General features: G+C 44.8%; 1 pseudogene; it reads left to right on the top strand.

The window, feature by feature from the left end:
* The first annotated feature begins 2086 nt into the window (after window positions 1-2086).
* LOC114046970 lies at window positions 2087-8086 on the top strand (annotated as a pseudogene).
* The last annotated feature ends 8587 nt before the right edge of the window (window positions 8087-16673 follow it).

Raw genomic sequence — 16673 nt, 5'->3', positions numbered from 1 at the left:
GGAGTTACAGTCTGGCCAGCGACAAGACACACTCATGAAAAGTCTGCTAATGATCCCAGGCTCAGGGTGACAGCTACATCTGAGGTTTCCAGCCTGGGTCCGGAGGAATAAAGCAAGAGTCCCAAGGCCTTGGGGTGGGGGTTGTCCTTAGGAGCAGATAAGTTGGCTGGAGGCAGCTGCACTAATGGTCTGCGATTCCTCCAGCTTTGTTTCTGTCTCCTGGCTGGGCTGTGTCAGGAGCAGACAACTATCCCAAGGCTGTTTAATGACAAAGAGAACTCTGTCAGGAGGGGGAGGGGAGAGGACCAATGCATATGATCATTGAGAGCCCACTTGAAAGAATAAGCAGCCAAAACATGGGCTTCCTGTGGCTCAGTCACATCCCCACTCCACACGACTCCTTTTGGGGTCTTCTTCACAAAGGTAACTGGAGTAGTTTGCCATTTCCTTCTCATTTTACAGATGAGGAAACTGAGGTAAACAGGGTTAAATGATCTGCCCAGGGTCACAAAGCTAGCAACAATCCGAGGACAGATTTGAACTTGCTCTATCCACGGCTCCACCTAGCTGCCTCACAACACGGACGTTATTCCCTTAGCTCCTATCAAGCTAGAAGTAACCAAGATCTTAGCTCAGGGTACCCAGGGAGCAGAACAAGGTGGATTCTTTTACCTTTGTCTAAGCCTAGTTAGTTCAATAACTGAGGAAGCTACCTGGTGCAGTGGGCTTGAAGTCAAGAATACCCAAGTTTAAATCCTGTTCCAGAGAATTAGTAGATGTGTAATCCTGGACAAGTCATTTGAGCTCAGCCTCAGTTTCCTCAAATGTAAAGTTTGGGGGAGGGCAGTGTGTTCAATGGCCTCTCAGTTTCCTTCCAGCTCTGTATCTTTGACCCTCTGAATGAGGCATAATGATGCTACATGCTAATGGTAGATTCAGTCCTTCTGTGGGACAATTAATTTTTCTGTTTTCCATTATCACAATTGACACCATTAATATCAAAGTGCAAAGAATATTGGATCAGAAGTCAGGAGGCCCCCCCTTCTAGTGGTTGTACACTTGCTATGTGACTTTGGGCAGGTTCTTTCCCTTCTCTGGGTTTTAATTTCTTCAGCTGTAAGGTGAAGAGTTCGGACCACACAGTCTCTAAGTTTGCTTCTAGCTCTGATATTCTGTTTGCAAGGTTCCCCCAGCTCTGACATTCTCTGTTCTTCAGTCTCTCCCACCTCTGAAACAACATAATTTGAAGGCACAGTCCACTCTTAAACATTCTTTGTTCTAAGGAGGAGAGCAACTCAGGATGTCTGGAGAGCTGGAGACCATACATGAATGAAAGAGCATTTGTTAAATATTCACTGTTTCAAACACATGGTAAACTAAGCTAAGGATACCATGACAAAATCCAAGATGGTTCTTGCCCTCATGTAGCTTACGTTCTAGTGAGGAAAAACAGCTTACTTGGGCACTGGCTCCAGGCCAAAGTATTGTGGTTCAGAAAGTTACTGGTAGTGGGAGATCTGCAGCGGTGGAACCCTCATGGCATAGATTGACACACCTTTCTAGTAGGAATGGCTATTTTATTTGATTATGGTTCCAGAAAGGGAGAGGGGAGGGGTGAAAAGAGGGTACTCCAATGGTAGCAAGGCTTTAGCTGAGGTGTCCAGGAATAGAATGAAACACGGCTAGAGTCTGCTTAGATGTAGGGGGACATGTGTAACAATCAGTAATAGGACCTCAGCACTCCAGGACAGGGAGTTTCAACGACAAAGAGTTGGGCCCCAACCCCAGTGCCCTCCCCAGGTTGGGCGGGCCTACAAGGGGAAAGAGGGGTAAAGAGAGGAGGTTGAGGAAAAAGAGCAGCCCTTGGTGGAACCCCGGCCTCCCCCTCCTCCGGCCCCTGTCAATAGGGACTGCAGGGAGGGGGTGGCTCAAGCTGCACGGTCCTCAGATCAGCAGGGGGAAGGAGGGCCTGGAGAGCCTTAGCATTGGGTCACGTGTGGGCCTGGGGGCTCTGACAGGAGACACATAAGGGACTCAGCCTGAGCTGCGGGTGCCATCTGTGGGGACCGGCACGGGGCAGAGGAAGATGATACGGCTCATGCTGCTTTTCAGTTCGGCAAGGAAAGCTGCGGGTGCAGAAATGGTACCTGGCTGTGTCAGACAAGGAGAGGCAAAAGACGGTTCGAAAGCTTATGCAGGTCATCCTGGCCAGAAAGCCCACGATGTGCAGCTTCTTGGAGTGGAGAGACCTCAAAGTTGTCTAGAAGAGACGTGCCAGCCTCTACTTCTGCTGTGCCATTGAGGGCCAAGATAATGACCTCATCACGCTGGACCTGATCCACTAATATGTGCAGCTCCTGGACAGATATTTTGGCAGGGTATCTGAACTTGACATCATCTCCAACTTCATCTTGGATAAATTTCTGATGGGTGGTGATATCCAGGATACCTCCGAGAAAAGTATGCTAAAGGCCATGGAACAAGCAGATCTTACTACAGGAGGAAGATGAGTTTAGCATAGCTTCCCACCCCGATGGGAGGTACATTGCAGGGTCTCCATGCCTTGGCAGGCGTGGCTGGTTGCTTCAAAGTCCACTCACGTTCAGACCCCTTTTCTCTGTGGAATGCCCTTCCCTTGCTCTCTCAATTTCCTGTGGGCTGAAATCCTTGAAACATTCCTTTTTTCTCTGACTTCTATCATTTCCTGTTCCTTCACTTTTTCCAGTTGCTGTTTGAGAAATTGGATGGGTAGAGAAAGACTATGACCAAGAAGAGAGGTGTAACAATGTCTCTCTCTCTCTCCCTCCCTCCCTCCTTCCCTCCCTCTCTGTCTCTGTCTCTTTCTCTGTATCTCTCTCTGTCTCTCTCTCCCTCTCTCCTCTCTCCTCTCTCTCTTTCCCCATCTTGAGAACTGACTTCACCCAGACCTTACTCCATTCTCATATACACAGTAAATGTAAATATGTCAGGTTAAAGGGAAAGTGTTTTCAGCACTCCATTTGCCCCCCCAAAATTAACATACCTCCGTTTTCTCCCCCTCTCTACTCCAATCATCCAGGCCTTCATCCTTTCTTGGGGAAAGGGATCTCTAGTATATTAAGGAGGGGTATCTCTTTCCTTACATCTGTCACCCCTGCCCTGCTCTCAGGTTGGGTTTGAACTGTAGAGAACATAGCTAAGTTTTCAAATCTTATGACTTTGAAGGAAAGGATACAGGAAGGCTTGGGCCTGTGAAGAACTCAGTGGAGCCCCAAATGCTCTAATTTAGGGGGAGGGAGGAAAGAAGGGTATTTATCTGTCTCTGTTTCTTTTCTTCCTGAAATAAAAAGATTATCATTTGGGGGGGGGGGGGGGGTGGGGAAAGGTTTGGGCCCCCCGGGGTAAACGGAAAAAAAAAGTTAGACTCTCCAGGTTCACATGAAGACTGGTGGAAGGAAATGATTATGTTTATTGGGCCTGGAAAAAAAAAAAGAGAGAGAGACAGAGAGGACTTTGGTAGCTGGGATATAAAAATAGCTTCAAGTATTTGAAGGGCTGATTTAGCGTCCAGGTAAGGGGAAGCTTCCTAATAATTAGAACTGTCCCAAAATGCAGTGGGTTGCATAGAGATGGAGGGGAGGCGGTTAGTGGATGCCCCTTCACTGTCAATGATCCCTGGTCAGGGGTGTGGTAGAGGGGATGAGATAAGATAATATTTGTAAAGTACGGTCCCTGGCACAGAATAGGCACTCCTTGTCATTGAGTAGTTACTGTCATGTCTGACTCTTCATGATCCCATTTGGGGTTTTCTTGGCAAGGACACCGGAGTGATTTGCAATTCCTTCTCCAGCTCATTTTGTTGTCGTTGTTCATCCTTCATTCTCCAAGAGGACCAGGACATCAGGCCAGGTGATGCCATGACTTGCAAGTGAAGTTGGATTTAAGTGAGGGAGGGCTGTGCAAGGTCACCAGCCTCACTTTCTCCTCTGGAGCCATCTGGGTCCAGTGGCCAGATATGGATCAGGACAACTGGAGATGGCTCTGGATGCATTGGGGCACCTTGGCCTTTTTAAGTTAAGGTCTTTCCCTGATCTCAGTTTGACTAAAGCAATGCCCATTCAGTGATTAAGGTTAGATAAGAAATGTGGCAAAGAATGGCCTCTTTACCTAGTTAAAAAAAATCCATCTGGGAGGGGAAGACCCTCAGGGTTTCAACAGCTCATTTTATAGATGAGGAAACTGAGGCAAACAGGGTTAAGTCACTTGCCCAGGGTCTCACAGCTACTAAGTGTCTGAATCCGGATTAGAACTCAGATCTTCCTGACTACATGTCTGCTGCTCTATTCACTATGCCACCTAGCTGCCCTAGAGTAGGCACTTAATAAATGCTTTTTTTCTATCTTCCCCCTCCCTCCCCACCTATTCAGGCATTTGGATTTGATGACTTCTGAGGTTTATTTCAATGATCTGACTCTGTAATTCTATCTCTCCTGGCCCTAATATTCTGTGATTTCTCCTCTACAGTCTTTCTTTGCCTGGTTCATCTCTGGAGGAGGGCAAGACCCAAGCCTTGGAGTTGGAATTGTTCCTTCGTTCCTGGCTTATAAGACATCTGAGATAGAGGGACTTGAAAGGTTGAAGTGGTACAGTCAACTAACAGTCAGGAGGGTTTTATACCCATTACAATCTTGGAATCACCTTTCCCTAAAGACCTCATGGTTCTGACTCTTAAGAGAAGCTCATACAATAAATATGCCAATGAAAGCCTCAGTGTCCACCCAACTTCCAGTTATCCTCCTCCTCTCTCACTACACTTCTGCAGTCTTCCCCCCCAACCTCCGCCCTCTCCTTATATTTCTTTCTAGACTGTAAGCTCCAGGAAGACAAGGACCGTATCTCCAGTTCTTGTCTCTCATCTCCCATTGCTGAGTCTTTTGCATAAGCAGTTTCCCCTGCCTGTAATGCACTCTCCCTCACGTCCAACTTTGAGAATTCCTCATTTCCTTCAAAACTTTACTCCAGGGACTCTTCTGCAATGCAAGTGTTCCTGAGCGCCCCAGATGCCCGGGCGTGCCCCTGAAAATTTACCTTGAATTTAGTGTGTGTGTGGTGGTTTTGTTTTGTTTTTTCTCTTTCTCTATACACATTATCTTCCCTGGTAGAATGTAAGCTTCTTGAGAGGTGGAACCATTTCATATTTTTTTTGACTCCCCAGTGCTTAGCATACAGCCTGGCACATAGCACTATTTAATAAATGTTTGTTGATTGATTATTCATCTTTGTATTTTCTCTACAGAAGGTAGCCAGGTGGCAGAATGATTAGAGCACTGAATCTGGAGTCAGGGAGATCTGAGTTCAAATCTGACCTCAGACACTTACCAGTTGTATGACCCTGGACCAATCACTTAACCTCTGTCTGCCTCAGTTTCTTCAATTGTAAAATAAGGATAATAACAACACCCATCTTGTAGAGTTGTTGTGAGATCAAACAAGATACTATTTGTAAAGTGCTTAGTGTAATGCCTGGCACATAGTAGGAATTGGGGCAGGCACTATATAAACGCTCATTCCCTTCCTCCCCTTCTATATCCTACTCCTCATTGCCCAGCCCCCTAGCATTGGGCCCTGAGCATAGTAGGTGCTTATTAAATGTTTGTTGATGGGAAATAAGAAATACAGGAAATGGAGTGCAGAAATCTATTCTGCCCGACAGGAAAATAGAAGGGGAAGGGGATAAGAGAAGGGTGGGGAGAGATAGAAGGGAAGGCAGACTAGGGGAAGGGGTATTCAGAATGCATGCCATCTTGGGGTGGGGGGAGGAGCAAGATGGGGTGAAAATTTAGAACTCAAAATCTTGTGGAAATAAATGTTGAAAACTAAAAATAAATAAATTTATTTAAAAAAAAATGTTTGTTGAGCTAGATAATAACAAAGAAAGTCTCACTCACTGTTAGCTGACAAATTTATCCTAGCACCCTGTGTGGTGCAAAGAAAACCGGTGTAAGGGAAAGAGTATTGGGCTAGGGGTCAGTTGGGTTCAAGCCTTAACTCAGCTTCTAACTCAATATGTGGCCTTAAGCAAATCACTTGCTGTCTCCAGGCCTCATTCCTGAAAATGAGGTTAGACCAGATACTTTCAAAGGTCCCTTTTAGCTGTCAATCTTTTGTGCCTGGTAAGAATAGTGTCCTTTAAAATTTATAGCGTACTTTCCTCGTAATAATTTTGTGAGGTGTCAGTATTATTGATTTTTTTATTAGACCTGTGATTTCATGGGCGTAAGTCATACCAATAAGGAAACTACCTCTAGCCCTGGGTTATACAACCAGGATGTATCAGAGGTGAGAAGTGAACCAAGGTCTTTCTGACTTTGAAGCCAACTCTACCAAGCACTTCATGCTCTCTTTCCATTATCCCTCTCCTTATCATCTATTTTTTTTTTTGTTTTTGTGTTTTTGGCAATTGGGGTTAAGTGACTTGCCCAGGGTCACACAGCCAGTAAGTGTCAAGTGTTTGGTCTGAGGCTGGATTTGAACTCAGGTCCTCCTGACTTCAGGGCCAGTGCTCTATCCATTGCGCCACCTAGCTGCCCCCCTTATCATCTATTATTAACCCCATTTTACAGATAATGAAATAGCCTAGAGAGGTTTGCTAGGATCACATAGCTAGTAAATTCTACAGCCCAGTATTTGAACCTCAGTTTCCTGACCTTAGCGTTCTTTCTACTACATCATGTTATGTTCTTGGAAGCTATCGATTCATCTGGGCAGTTATCATCCCAGATGTTCCTGAGGAGTAGCTGGGCCAGGTGAGGACAGGAGCATCCTCTGTGGCTTTGCTGGGTTTAGTCAAAAGCTGCTGTCCTGTTTTAGCAGAGATTTCTCCTGAGGAGTCTGGGGGAAGGCAGGACAGGAGCTTCTGAGGGTAAATAGAAAGTGAGAGATGCCCATAAAACAGAGGTCAGAGAGAATAGTATAAAGAGGGACCTCTTCGAGTCCCAAGTCTGCCACTGACTACTCAGGTGACCTTTGGCAAATCACCAAGTTTCTTTGGGTTTGCCCTGGTTTCCTCCTCAGTAATATGAGGGGGTTAGCAAGATGACAGCTAAGGTTTCTTTGTATCCTAAAGGCCCCAATCCTATGAAAGAGGGGGCAGGCACAGGTTTTCAAATCTAGGACTGTCCCAGCAAAGCGGACCCCAGGCTTCTTGTCTCTAAGACTTAGGACTCATTCCACTGCCATCCTGCTGCTGTTGACCAGAGGAATGAGGGCAGCCTGGTAGTCAGTTCTGTCTGGCCTCTTTTCTCCCATTCCCTCCTCCTCCTTCCCCTAAGGACTGATGGCTCAGCTGCCTATGAAACCTTGCCAATGCATGGCCTGCTAGGTGCCTGGTGTCTCTTCTTGGGGGCTGTGGTTCAACTACCAAGTGACTTCCCAGGAGGGTAAAAAACAGCTGAGCTTAGTGGAAGAAGAGATTAAACATTCATGGGGCTAATAATAGTTTCTCCCGCAACATTAACTCTTAGAACCATGGACAACAGGTCCGTCTCCCTGCACCAGACAGACAGCCTTATGGTGCAGGGAGAAAAGTCCCTGCCCAGAAAGAAAACAAGGCCAGCATCTAGGGAGAGATGAGCCCATCCATCACGCATTAGGACTCAGCAAGCTACTGAGTTCTTTCTCCTTTCACTGTGTGAGCCACCTCCCTTACCCCAAACTGGAGTTTTCCAGCTGGGTTGGTACCCTATCTGAATTTAGAGCTAGAAAGGGACCTCATAGACCATTTAATCTAATCTCCTTATTTTAGAGTAAAAACAAACAAATAAAAAAAAACCCCAACCAACTCAGTTTAAGTGACTTACTCAAAGGAACAGAGATAATAATTGTTCCCTCCCCCCTCCCTTTACCTAGGTAGAATGTTCCCACTTAGCTTCCTTGGCTGTCTCCCTCCTCTCCCTTCTCTGTTCTTCCGCCTCTCCTCTTCCCTTCCCTCTCTTCTTTCTTTTTCCCTTTCCCTCTCTCCTTTCCATTATCCTCTCCCCCTCTTCTCTCCTGTCTTCTTCGTTCCAGAGAAGTGGCTCTGTATTTCCAAACCAGTGAGGGGAGCTAAGTTCTTCCTTCCCAAGCAACCCTGGCTGGGCCACAAGGCATGCTATGATGCATCAGATTGTGCCGCTCTGCCCCAATGAATGTGAGGTGGAGGGAAGCTCGCTTCCTTCTCCTTAGAAGCAGCCAAGGCTCCCCTGCTGAAGAGCAGAGGTGATTGGGCAAACTTTCCTTCAGGGAATGTATGGGGCATCTCTGAGGTCTACTGAGATCTATGACTCAGTCTGGGGCCATGGATTGCTGAGCCCCTTCACCCTATACACAGAAAGCCCCATCAGTACCTCTGCCTCCCCACCCACAGGCTTCTTCAGAAGAAAAACATTTAATCAAGCAATCAAAAAGCATTTATTGTGCACCAATAATGTGGCAGGCATTGAAGGTACAAAGACAAAAAAGGAAGTCCCTACACTTAAGAAACTTACATCTTTTTGGGTGGGCTACATATAGATTTTTGTTTTGTTGTTCAGTCATTTTTCAGTCATGTCTCACTCTTTGTGACCCAATTTGGGATTTTCTTGGAAAAGATACTGCAGTTGTTTGCCATTTCCTTCTCCAGCTCATTTTACAGATGAGGAAACTGAAGCAAACAGGGTTAAGTGACTTGTCCAGGGTCACACAGCCAGTAAGTATCTGAGGCCAGATTTGAACTGAAGATACATTTTCCTAACTCCAGGCCCATATTCTATCCACCTACATATATGTATTTAAGTAAATTTTGAATAAATATAATAACTTCAAAGTAGTTTTGGGAGATAGGGCACTAGCAGATGGGGATCAGGGAAAAGACTTTGAGTAGAAGGTAAAGCTGGAGCTTAACTGAACCTTGAAAGATGTAAAGGATTCTGTGAGGTAGAGGCGAGCAAAGAGTACATTCTAGTCACGGGGAACAGCTAGTGCAAAGGCAGGGGAAATGACGTGCTGTGTGTTCAAACAAGCAGGCTGAGATGACTGGATTTTAAAGTGGGGGAAGCAGGAATAATTTTTATAACGCTAGAATGATAGATTGGTGTCCAGTTAGCAAAAATTTTAAAAACCTAAAGAGTTTATTCAATACTAGAGGCAATAGGGAAACCCTGGAATTTATTGAGTAGGAGAGTGACGTGGTCAGACCTGTTCTCAAGGAAAATCACTTTGGCAACAGTGCAGAGGAGGGATTGGAGTGGGGAGAGACTTGAGACGGGAGACTAATTAGTGGGATATTGCAGTAGAGGTGATGAAGACCTCAGGAAATCCCAGCAGGTGATGGATTATTAGGAAAGACAGCAACAGGAAATCCTGAGGCTTGAGTGGAATACAACCATCCCACAGTTGCTTCCCTTTGGCCCTTGTGACTGGCAAGTAATGAGGCCCTTCTGATGTCTTATTTTTTCTTAGAAGCAAGGAGGAAAAAAACCGGGTAACTGCCAGTGGCCTTGGTTGCTAAACATTGGCTTTAGACTGATTCTCTATTTTTAGAATGATAGAATCAAGATCAGACCTGGGAAGATAGAATGGACCTTAGAACATAAAATGTTAAAGCTGGAAGAGGCTTTAGAAAATAGACTGTTAATGCTAAGAGGTATCTTATGGATTATTTAGTCCAGAGGTTAACCTTTTTTGTTTTGTTTTGTTTTGTGGAATGGACTCCTTTGGCATCTGGTGAAACCTATGGACTCCTTAAAATGATGTTTTTAAATGCATGAAATAAAATACATAGCAGTATAAAGAAAACTGATGATATTGAAATACAGACATAAAATTTTGGGGGGGTGGCGTTAGGCAATGGGGTTAAGTGACTTGCCCAGGGTCACACAGCTAGTAAATGTTATGTGTCTCAGGCCGAATTTGAACTCAGGTCCTCTTGAATCCAGGGTCCGTGTGCTATCCACTGCGCCACCTAGCTGCCCCTGAAAATATTTTTTAAAAAAACAAGTTAACAGACCTCAGGCTAAAAACCCCTTGCTCTATCTCAACCTCCTCATTTCAGGGAGAAGAAAACTGTGGTCCAGAGAGGGGTTAGGATTTGCCAAGGTTGAACACAAGTTAGAAACGGACTAGAGCACAGGGCTCCTTGCTGAGTCCCATGGAGTTTCACTGCAGCTCTGGTTGTCTTAGTCTCGCCACAGGGGTCTTAGGCACGTGCCTGCCGGCCCTCCATGAAGGACTGACTTGCTCCCCACACTGACAATATTCCCTGGGCTGGGTAGGGGCCATAAGGAAGCAGAGGCAGCTGGGGATGGAGCTTCATCTATTGTTGGCATGAGAGAAACAGAGTAACAGGCTCAGGAGGCTGCCAGTCCTTCCTTCCTGCTGGGGCGCGGCGCATGCTGTTCTACTGCTGAGCCCAAGGCAATGGGAGGTGGGGGCATGCTCACCTCTCTCCTTACCTCCTGGGGGCTCTTCTTAGAAGCAGCCAAGACTCCTCTGCTGAAGAGAGGAGGTGAGTGGGCAAACTCCTTCAGGAGACCCATGGGGCTTCTGTGCCTTGGCTCAATCTGGGATCCATTATGTGGAGAAGAATTTGATGTAAATTTATCTTGGACTTTGACCAAATTAGTCAGTCAGTGAGTCAGTCAAGAAGCATTTACTGAGTCCTTAATATGAACTAGGCACTGTGACGAAAGCCAATGGAGCCAGCATTGAAAAGCACCCTAGAGAAAGCAACAGGACACCTGAGTGCTAATAACAATAGTGGGTAGAATTTTATATAGCACTTTGAGGTTTGCAAAGCATTTTACAAATATCTCATTAATCCTTGCAACAACCTTGGAAAGTAGGTGCTATTATCCTCATTTTATAGATGAGGAAGGTGAGGCAAAGAGTACTTACCTGACTTGCTGGAGTCACATAACTGCTAAGTGTCTGAGGTAGATTTTGAACTCAGGTCTCTCTGACTCCAGGTTTAAGCCTCTGTCCATTGTGCCACCTAACTGCTAAATCCTGGCTCTGCCTGTAACTTACCCTCTGGGTCTTCATTTTGCCTATCTGTAAAATAAAAGAATTGGGCTACATCAGGGGCTGTTTGTTAACCTGGGGTCCATGAACTTATCTTAAAAAAATTTTGGATAATTGCATTTTTTATTTTTTTGTAATCCTATATATTTTATTTTATGTATTTAAAAATATGATTCTGTAACTTAGCTATTCTCAGCAATATAATGATCCAAGGACTTATGATGAAAGGTGCTGTCCATCTCTAGAGAAAGAACTGGTGGAGTCTGAATGCAGATCAAAGATACTTTTTCTTTACTTTCTTTATTTTTCTTGTTTGTTTTTTTTTTGTCTGTGTTTTCTTTCACAGCATGACTTACATGGAAATGTGTTTTGCATGACTACACATGTATAATGAATGTCAAATTGTTCGCCTTCTCAATGAGGGGGGCAGAGAGGGAGGGAGAGGAATTGGAACTCAAAATCTGAAAAAAGAATTTTTACATGTAATTGGGGAAGATGAAATATTAAAAATAAATAAATAAAATATTAAACATATTAAATTGAAAAATAAAAACATGATTCTGAGTAGTCCATGGGCTTCAGCAGACCCCTAAAGGGGGCCATGACACAAAGAAGGTTAAGGACCCATGGACTAGATGATTTCTAAGGTCTTTTCCAGCTCTGTTATTCCATTTTGTTTCTGACCACTCAAAGAAACACCAGGGCAGGGAAGAACCCTTCAACGAGCCTGTCAAAGACAACCTCTGTTTGGCCCCTGAGGGCAGAAGAGGGGAATGGGTGAAGCTGCTGATGCTCCCCTAGTCCTGACGCTAGGAGGGAACACCCTTCAGAACAATTAGAGCTGTCTGGAATCTCCTAACATTTTTTTTTTTGTCTTTTGGTTGGGCAATGGGGGTTAAGTGACTTGCCCAGGGTCACACAGCTAGTAAGTGTTATGTGTCTGAGGCCGCATTTGAACTCAGGTCCCCCTGACTGCAGGGCCGGTGCTCTATCCACTGCGCCACCTAGCTGCCCTGAATTTCCTAACATTTAGAGATGTCCAATAGTAGAACGAGCTCCCTAGGATGGTGGGCTCCACCTCTTTGGAGCCCTTCAAGGAGAAAGCTGAATGACCACTTGTCAGTCATGCAGGGATTGGGATGGACAAGATGGTCAGTGAGATCCCTTCCATTTCTCACATTCTGAGTTTCATTAAAGCATTTTTTTTTTCTTCTAGGTTTACTCCGGGAGGACCTTTGCCCAGACACTCCCTGAGACCTCCTCCTTACTCTAGTCTGTGAGCTAAGAATAGTCGAGTGTGCCCTGACCCTTCCTGTCCCTGCCCAGCTCCAGAACCAGAGCCAGCCGAGGCCAGGCCCTCACTGGCTGCATTCCAAGGAAGCAGCTGAGGCAGCCACCTGTGCTTCATGAGGGCCCGGCTTGTCAGAAAATGAAACTCACTGGAGGGCACCTCGAGCTTGCAAACCAGCCAAGCTGTGCTGGGCCTCCACAGACTGGGCAGGCAGGGGGTGGGGGGAGAAGAGAGTGGACCCAAGAACTGGATGATTCAGCAGCACCAGCCTGTGAATCTGAAGCCCTCCTAGTTCAGGCTCTGCTTCTAACTTGCTGCAGGACCCTAGGGGAGTCACTCCCTACTTGATTACCTACTCTATAAAATGGCAAAGGGGCAGTTAGGTGGGGCAGTTAGGTGGTGCAGTGGATAGAGCACTGAGCCTGGAGTCAGGAAGACTCATCTTTATGAGTTCAAACTCAGCCTCAGACACTTAATAACTGTGTGACCCTGGGCAAGTCACTTAACCTGGTTGCCTCAGTTGACTCATGTGTAAAATGAGCTGGAGAAGGAAATGGCAAACTGCTCTAGTATCTTTGCCAAGAAAACCAACCCCACATTGGGATCATGAAGAGTTGGACATGATTGAAACAACAAAAAAAATGGCAATAATATCAGTTGCTTATCTACCTCATAATGCTGTCAAATGCTTAAAAAGCATCAAGGGAGTTCACAGAGCTCCTGGTGAGGTAAGAAAAGAAGAGTGGATCTGGAGCCAGGAGATGGGACAACAGAATGGTGCAATAGAAAGACTGCTGCCCTTGGAATCAGGAAGCCTGCATTCAAAACCAGCTCTGCTATTTAACTATAGTCTGTGCAACTTTGGGGGAACAGGTCCACCCACTTCTCCTCTCCTGGGGCTTTGGTTTTAACCATCTATAAAATGAAAGGATTAGACACATTGACATTTAAGATCTTTTCCAACTCTAATTTTTGATCCTATGAAACTCTGAATGAGAATCAAAACTGATTATTTAGGAATCAGAATGATACTAGAGTTGAAAGGGAAAGAAGGAATAAGTATTTATATATCGCACCTACTATGTGCCAGGCATTGTGCTAAACTGTTAACCAATAATTAAAACTCTGTGGGATACCCCTCCATACCCCTCTTTTAAAAATAAATATTATCTCATTATTATCTCATTTTATCCTCACATCAACCCTGGGAGGTAGAAGCTATTACAATCCCAATTTTACAGTTGAGGAAACTGAGGCAAACAGGTTAAGTGATTTGTCTAGGGTCCCACAGCTAGTAAGTGAGGCTGAATTTGAACTCAGGTCTTCCTGACAAAGGACGTTGGAGAGCTTTGAGGTCAACCTTCTCATCTTAAAGATAGGAAAATTGAGGCACAGAAAGAGGAGGTGATTTGCTCAGGGTTGTATGAGAAGGGAATTAGTGAGTAGCAGGCCCAGGATTGTAATTCAGGCTTCCCGGTTTCTCATCTAAGTGTTCTCCTCATTCCACCTGGCTGCCATTCCCCTCTCCCCACTCCCAATCCTTTCTGCTAGGCCCCCCAGCCTCCAGCTCAGAGCTGCCTCTCCAGGCCAGAAGGGACAGCCTGACATTTTTTAAAAATTGCTAATAAGAGCAGATGGCCGTGGTGCTCCTAATACACTCATTTGTTTCTCAAAGCCCCCTGGAATCCTGGAAATGGAGAATCAACTTAGAGTTGGAAGGAACCGGCCTCCTGGGGAACACGACCCCACCCTTGTTCCAGACTAAAGGCAAATCAAGGAGAGAGGATGAAATCCCTCCCTTTCTGCCTTCAAATTCCTGGGAAATTAAGTCACAGAACATAGAATATTAGAGCTGAAAGGAACTTCAGAACATAGAATTTAGAGCTTGAAGGGACTTTAAACAAGTACTTTCCATAGGTGAGGCTCTGCCAGGCCCTGGAGAGAGAGAGATGATGAAAAATGACATTATCCTTGCTCTCAAGGAGCTTACAGATGAATGGTGATTGGATATGACCTGACGTGCATTAAAAATAAAACCCCAAAATGTAACTCTGGGCAAGCTATTTATCTTCTGTGCAAGTTAGTTTTTTTGTAAAATGCATTTCAATGAAATCTAAGGGTCTTCTTCCAGCTCTAAATCTATGATCTAAAATCTGTGATTCTCTACATATGAAACAAGGCAGATTGTGATGGGGCAAAGGAGAGCTAGAAGAAATGCTAGAAGATATTTGAGGAAGAAGGGAGGGGAGCTGGGGAGAGAGGATCAGAGAAAGGTTCATGGAGGAGGAGGTGGTGTGTGAACTGGGCCTTGAAGAAAGGATATATTGCTTCAATGGACAGAGGTGAGGGAGGAGTATTTCAAGAATGGGATATGGGAGAGAGAGGAAAGGTACTCTATTCCAAGCTGGAAGAGACCTCAATTCCACTCTCTCATCTAGATTTTTATTGGTATCTTCTGTTTTTACATCAGCCAGATTTCCCCTGTATCCCACCTCCTCTCAGAGAGCCATGCCCTGTGACAAATAACTTTTTTTTTTTTTTTTTGCTGAGGCAATTGGGACTAAGTTACTTGCTCGGAGTCACACAGCTAGTAAGTGTCAGAGGCCAGATTTGAACTCAGGTCTTCCTGACTCCAGGGCTGGAGCTCTATCCACTGCGGACAAATAACTTATTAACAGAAAAAAGGGAAAGAGAGAAAAACAAATTCAACAAAACCGGTCAATACATCAAAAGAAGACTAACATTATGTTTAACCGTCCACACCCATGGACCTTTGCAAAGGAGTGGAGAAAGATGTCTTCTCATGTCTTTCCTCTGTGGCCGTGCATGTTTTTTGTAATTTTGCCACATTCACTTTTTAATAGTTTTGTGGTCTATGCTTCTTTGCATTTATCATATGCATCATTTCTTTATATCACAGTAGCATCCCATTACATTCATGAGCCACCATATTGGTTCAGGAATGTATACTCCAATGATGAGCTTCTACTTTGTTTTCACTTATTTGCTTCCACAAAAGATGATATTTTGGTGTATATAGAGTCTATTTTTTTTGTCATTGACCTCCATGTATATGCCTAGCAGTAGAATCTCTTGGTCAAAGGGTATGGGCATTTTAGTCACTTTATTTGTCTAATTCCAAATTGCTTTGCAAATTGGTTGTACTATTTCACAGTTCCACCAATAATGCATTAATGTGTCTGTGTTTCTACAACCCCTACAATATTGACTATTCCATTGTTGTTCTGTCAATTCAGTTGTGGCCTCATTTGGGGTTTTCCTGGCAAAGGTACTGGAGTGGTTTGCCATTTCCTTCTCTAGCTCACTTGACAGATGAGGAAACTGAGGCAAATAAGGTTAAGTGATTTGCCCGGGGGTCAGGCAGCTGGTAAGTGTCTGAGATCTCATTTGAACTCAGGAAGATGAATCTTCCTGACTCCAGGCCCAGTATTCTATCCATTCACCACCTAGCTGCTCTAGTCCCTTTTGTCAACTTGCTGGGCATAAGGTACGCTTGTCTGAATTTCTCCTACTATTAGTATTTGGAACATTCTTTCATACTTTAACTATCTTATTTTGAGAAGCCAAATGACTTGCCCAAGGTGACACAGTGAGTTAGCAGCAGCATTAGAGGTTTCTTGACTCCAGGTTCCACGTTCTTTCCATCATACCTTGCTCCCCTGGGGATGAATTTGACTGAAATTGGGTCATGGTCAGTAGGTGTTATATGATCAGATACAGCTCAATTGTTTCTATTAGTGATGAGGTTAGACTTATTCATTGGAAGTTTGCTCTGGTTGGAGGTTGAGTAGGATGCAAGGGACTGTGGGAAATCAGATCTCCTGGGTTCTATTTCTGGCTTTGACTCTGACTCACTCGCCCAAATAAAATCCTTGTGACTAAGCACAGAGGGTGGTGAACATACTACCTGCACATTGATCATGGGACAGTGTAGGGAGAGGCTTCCTTGAGGAGGTGGCATTTAAGCTGGGCCTTGATCAGTCAATTAACAACAGAGTTGAAAAGAGAAGGTATGTTCCAGAAACAGGGCATATTTGGGGTATGGCAAGGAGTAGAATTTGTTGAGGGTATAGACTATCTGAGGGGGGACAGTGGGACATACAGACTCAAAATAAAAATTAGAACCAAACTATGAAATCAGATTGAATGCCAGGCCAAAACATTTTACTTGGCAATGAATAGCCATTGAAATGTTCATTGAAAGCTCGTGCTTTATCATATCTACTCTCAGGTTCTCTCCCACTCCCCAAGGTGAGTGGCCTCCTCAATTTCTCCAGACCTTGAGGATTTCCCTCTCCTCCAAGTGTCCACAGCCCTGACTGCCTGTGTCCCTCACTGTTTACTG

The sequence above is a fragment of the Vombatus ursinus genome, unplaced genomic scaffold (genome assembly GCF_900497805.2).
Source record: "Vombatus ursinus unplaced genomic scaffold, bare-nosed wombat genome assembly UNPS02014786.1, whole genome shotgun sequence".
Lineage (NCBI taxonomy): Eukaryota > Metazoa > Chordata > Mammalia > Diprotodontia > Vombatidae > Vombatus > Vombatus ursinus.
The sequence above is the reverse complement of the archived record's forward strand: the minus strand, read 5'-3'. Positions and strand labels throughout refer to the sequence as shown.